This window comes from Lemur catta, chromosome 9 (genome assembly GCF_020740605.2).
Source record: "Lemur catta isolate mLemCat1 chromosome 9, mLemCat1.pri, whole genome shotgun sequence".
Taxonomy (NCBI): Eukaryota; Metazoa; Chordata; class Mammalia; order Primates; family Lemuridae; genus Lemur; species Lemur catta.
The window spans coordinates 69,941,525-69,947,505 of NC_059136.1; the positions used below are offsets into that span (position 1 = coordinate 69,941,525).

The following is a 5,981-nucleotide window of genomic DNA, read 5'->3' on the forward strand; positions in this document are numbered from 1 at the left end:
TCCAAGTCTTTTTCATGTGAATTCCCGTTAATCCAGTTCTCCCTAAATCCTGTATTAATTTCAGACCATAGTTCCAGTCTGATGAGATCTTTCTAAATCCCAATTCTTTCTTTGAGCATATTAACTATCACTTCCAGCTTTGTGTCAACACCAAATGTGGCCAGCCTGCCTTCTGTGTCTTCATTGATGTTGTTGATAAGATTATCAAATGGGATCTGGCCCTGGGCAGAACCCTGTGACAACACTGGCGATGTCCCTCAAGACTGAGATCAGTCCATGAGTTAACATTCTTTGCATTCAGTTATCCAACACTTTGTGAATCTCCAGAATTACACTGTCACTCAGTTCCTAGTCTTACCCACAGCATGCTCCTATTGGAAGCATGCCAGAGTGGACCATCCATGAGCTTTAGAGCTGTATATAACTCAGTTCAAAGTCTTACTTTGTTACTAGCTGTGTAACATCAGGGCAGTTATTTAACCTTTCTGAGCTTCTCTTTCCTAATTTACAAAATAATTTTTAATTAGTAGGCTTGTTCCATGAAGAATTGTGTCATATTGATCTCTGTATCTCCAATAGCCAGCACAATTCAGGTACAGTCTTAGTAAATTTGTAACAGATAATGAATTACTGAATAAGTAAATGAACAATGACTGGGTCAAATTACTTATTAGATTGGTGCAACAGTAATTGAAGTTTTAGCATTGTTGAAATTTGCCATTTCATATTGGAATACATTCTTTGATAAATGTGATTATGTTATACATCATTTTAATGCTCATTTCTCACTTTATGTTTTTTTACTAATGACTTATTACTTGCTGTTTATTTTATATTCATTTTAGACTATGGAAATGATACTAGACAAAAAGCAAATTCAAGTGATTTTCTTATTCTTGAGTACAAAATGAGTCGAAAAACAGTGGAGACAACCCACAACATCAACAACGCATTTGGCCCAGGAACTGCTAGCGAATATACAGTGCAGTGGTGGTTCAAGAAGTTTTGCAAAGCAGACAAAAGCCATGAAGATGAGCAGTGCAGTGGCTGGCCATTGGAAGTTGACAATGACCAATTGAGAGCAATCTTCAAAGTTGATCCTCTTACAACTACACAAGAAGTTGCCAAAGAGCTCAATGTCAACCATTCTATGACTATGATCATTGGGCATCTGAAGCAATTTGGAAAGGTGAAAAAGCTCAATAAGTGGGTGCCTCATGAGCTGACCACAGAATCAAAAAAATTGTTGTTTTGAAGTGTCTTCTCTTCTTGAACGCAACAACGAACCATTTCTCAATTAGATTGTGTTGTGCAATGAAAAGTGAACTTTATATGACAACGGCAATGACCAGCTCAGCGGTTGGACAGAGAAGCAGCTTCCCAAAGCACTTCCAAAGCACTTCCCAAAGCCAAACTTGAACCAAAAAAAGGTCATGGTCACTGTTTAGTGCTCTGCTGCGAGTCTGATCCACTATAGCTTTCTGAATCCCGGTGAAAACATTGCATCTGAGAAGTATGCTTAGCAAATCGATGAGATGCACCAAAAACTGCAACACCTACAGATGGCATTGGTCAACAGAAAGGGCCCAATTCTCCACAACAATGCCCGACTGCCGGTGGCACAACCAATGCTTCAAAAGTTGAATGAATTGAGCTATGAAGTTTTGCCTCATCTGCCATATTCACCTGACCTCTTGACAACCAACTACTACTTTTTCAAGCACCTTTACAACTTTTTGCAGGGAAAATGCTTCCACAACCAGCAGGATGCAGAAAATGCTTTCCAAGAGTTCATGGAATCCCAACGCATGGATTTTTACGGATTTTTATGCTACAGGAATAAACAAACTTATTTCTCACTGGCAAAAATGTGTTGATTGTAATTGTTCCTATTGTGATTAATAAAGATGTGTTTGAGCCTAGTTATAATAATTTAAAATTCAAGGTCTGAAACTGCAATTACTTTTGCACCGACCTAATATTTAAACCAAGATATATCTATGTATCTTTACTGCATTTACTACATTGACATTGTTACTCCCATCTATTTGTCTAGTCTACTTATGAAAAATGGTAGTAAATTATGTTAATAAAGTGTTATTATTCTTAAATGATTCATTGCTGGCTCCTAATAATCGCCGTGGCTCTCCATTTTTTTATTGAGGTTTGATTCACATATTATAAAACCCACTCTTTTAAGCTGTACAATTTAGTGACTTTCTGTATATTCAGTTGTGCAAACATCACCAGAATATATTTTCAGAATATTTCATCACCCTGAAAAGAAATTCTATACCCATTATCAGTCACTGCCCATTTCCTTTCTAAACTCCAACCCTCAACAACCACTAATCTACTTTCTGTTTCTAAACATTTGCCTATTCTGGACATTTTATATAAATGAAATCACTTAATATGTGGTCTTCTATGACTATATTCTTTGACTTGTCATAATCTTTCATCAAGGTTTTAGCATGTATCAGTACTTCATTCCTTTTTAGGGCCAAATAATATTCCACTGTATGGATGTGCCATGTTTTATTTATCCATTCACATTTGAGTTGTTTTCATTTTTTGGCTATCTCGAATAATGCTGCTATAAAAGTTTGCATACAAGTTTTTGTGTAGACATATTTTTTATTTATGGATGTATACCTAATAGTAGAAACATAGAACTTGTGTAACTCTATGTTTACCATTTTGAGGAATTGTTTTCAAAAGCAGTGACACCATTTTATGTTTTACCAGCAGTATGAAAGGATTCAAATGTCTCCACATCCTAGCCAACACTTTTTCTTGTTTGACTTTCTGATTATAACCATCTCAGTGAATGTGTGGTGGTATCTCATTGTGATTTTGGTGTGCATTTCCATAATGACTAATGCTATTGAACATCTTTCATGTGCTTTTGGGCCATTTGTGTATCTTCTTGAAAGAAATTTCTACTCAAATTATTTTCCCATATTTCAATTGTGTTGTCTTTTTATTGTTGAGTGTCAAAAGGTCATTTATTTTCTGGATACAAGTCCCTTATCAGATATTGGATTTGCAAATATTTTCTTTCATTTTGTGAGTTGTCATTTAACTTTCTCAATAGTGTCTTTTGAAGCACAAAAGTTTTTAAATTTTATGAAGTCTAATTTTAAGGTAAAGTACAATATTGTACTATTCTTTCATTTCTTCATCCATTTCTTAAGTATTTAGCATATGTAAAACTGTGGTACAACTTTTATTAGATTCCTATCCTTTGAAAATTAAATTCCTACTGCTTTTCATTTATCACTGAGGTTTTGAGTATTGTTTCCCTAATCCTATTTTCTTATAAGCATTGTGGTCATTTTTATTGAGATAAAGTTAACTTAACATTAAATCCACCATTTAAACTATTTTGAAGTATACAATACAGAAGCTTTTAGTATTAAACATTCACAATATGTGAAACCATCACCCCAGAAAGAAATTCCAGAAATTCTAATTTCTAATTCCAGAAAATTCTTATCACCCCAAAAAGAAATTCCCTTTAAGTAGTCACTCCCCATTTCCCCTCTCCAACTCCCCAGTTCTGGCAACTATTAATCTGCTTTCTGTGGATTTCTTCTGGGCATTTCATATCAATGGAATTGTACAACATGTGGCATTTTGTCTCTTGCTCCTTCCACTTAGGATGCTGTTTTCAGATTCATCAATGTTTAGCATGTGTCAGTATTTTATTCCTTTTATGGCAGAATAATATTCTGTTGTATAAATATATGACATTTTGTTTATCCATTCATCAGTTCACAGACATTTGGGTTGTTTTCCCTCTTTTGGCTATTATGAATAATGCTTCAATGAACATTGGTGTACAGGTATCACTTTGAATTCCTCTTTTCAATTCTCTTGGGTATACACCTAGGAGTAGGATTGCTGGCCATATGGTAATGCTATGTTTAACTTTTTTTATTATTATTATAACCATCCTAGTGGGTGTGAAGTTATATCTCATTGTGGTTTTGATTTACATATACATTCATAAGATATTTTGATCTGAAATGTTCTTGTAATCTGTTTTTCTGATTTTGGTATCATGGTATTACTGGCCTCATAGAATGAGTCTGGAAGTATTCCATCCTCTTCTACTTTTTTAGAAGAGTTTGAAAATGATTGGCGTTAATTATTATTCTTTAAATGTTTGGTAGAAGCCATCTGTTTTTTGGCTTTTCTTTGTAGCAAGTTTACCAATTACTCATTCAATCTCTCTTCTTTTTTTAAACTTGTTTTCTCAAGGCCATCCTTACTTCCGATCAATCTCTTTTCTTATTATAGGTCTATTCCGATTTTCTATTTCCTTTTGAGTTAGTTTGGTGGCTCATACCCTTCTGAAAATTTGTCAGCTTCATCCAGGTTATTTAATTTGTTGGCATACAGTGGTTTATTGTATTCTCTTATAATCCTTTTATTTGTTCTACCCTTTACAATTTAAAGTCACTCTCCTTGCTAGAAAGTAAGAGTTGATTATTTTCCTTTTATCTCCTTAAAATTTCATCAAACAAAATTTGTTAAACAGGACTACGGTTGCCTATTTATTGAATAATAAAGTTTATACATTTTTTACTAATGTTTATAAGAAGGTGGTTTTTATTTTTCTGTCCTTGTGCAGAGGGTGGGGCGGGGGGAGAGGGAGATGGAGGTGGGAATTGCCTTTCCAGAACATAGGTCGTGTTCACCTCTAAGTGTTTGTGTATCTCTCCTCAGCTTGATCTTGTTCCCAGTATTTGTGTTCGCCTTTAAGATTCCTCTTGAAGGTTAAAATCATACAGCCCTTTGGTCCTTTCACACCTGGGACATGCTGCCATTTTTTAATGTATCAGATGGAGACAGAGGCCAGCTGCTGAGTGAGGGCGGTGCGGGTGGGACGGTGCCGGGTGGCGGCGGAGCAGGAGTCTGGGCTGCCGTCCTGGCCCCTGGCCCTGCGGCTCTCGGGCTTCTCTGAGCGGGGAGCTGCCCGGCAGCCCCGGATCACGGAGGAGAAAGCGCTGGAGATTTATGATTTGATTCGAACTATCCGGGACCCAGAAAAGCCCGATACTCCAGAAGAACTGGAAATGGTAACGGAAGGTTGTGTGGAGGTTCAGGAGGTAAATGAAGACGACTCTCTGGTTATTATCAAGTTTACGCCGATTGTACCTCATTGCTCTTTGGCAACTTACTGGGCTGTGCTTAAGAGCAAAACTTCAGCGGCGTTTACCGTTTAAACGTAAGCTGCAAATCTACATTTCTGAAGGAACCCGATCAACAGAAAAAGACATCAATCCGCAGATAAATGACAAAAAGTGAGCGGCAGCTGCAATGGAAAACCGCAGTTTACGGGAGATTGTGGAACAGTGTGTCCTTGAACCTGACTGATACCTGTTCTAAGAGCCACCAACCTGTAATTGATAAATTCGTTTAAACTCTGTGTATAATGTGAAAGACTCATGTTTAATACAAAGGTGATTTGTGCCTTGAAATATTTTTTAAAGGATTATTTCCAGGGCCGGGCGCGGTGGCTCACGCCTATAATCCTAGCACTCGGGGAGGCCGAGGCGGGTGGATCGCTCAAGGTCAGGAGTTCGAGACCAGCCTGAGCAAGAGCGAGACTCCCGTCTCTACTAAACATAGAAAGAAATTATCTGGACAACCAAAAATATATATAGAAAAAACTAGCCGGGCATGGGGGCGCATGCCTGTAGTCCCAGCTACTCGGGAGGCTGAGCCAGGAGGATCGCTTGAGCCCGGGAGTTTGAGGTTGCTGTGAGCTAGGCTGATGCCTCGGCACTCTAGCCCGGGCAACAGAGTGAGACTCTCTCATTAAAAAAAAAAAAGAAAGAAAGAATTATTTCCAAGCAAAATTTAATTATCAAGTAGTACCTAATTTGTTCAGTGTTTAACATTCTCAGGATTTGTAAAAAGTGATCAGGCAGAATAATGGTTTCTAGTTATTATGTGTAAGATGAGTTGCT

The 5,981-nt window shown here is 37.3% G+C and overlaps 1 pseudogene; it reads left to right on the plus strand.

Annotated features, from left to right (window-relative positions):
* Positions 1-1,535: 1,535 nt before the first annotated feature.
* LOC123644412 lies at positions 1,536-5,385 on the plus strand (annotated as a pseudogene).
* The last annotated feature ends 596 nt before the right edge of the window (positions 5,386-5,981 follow it).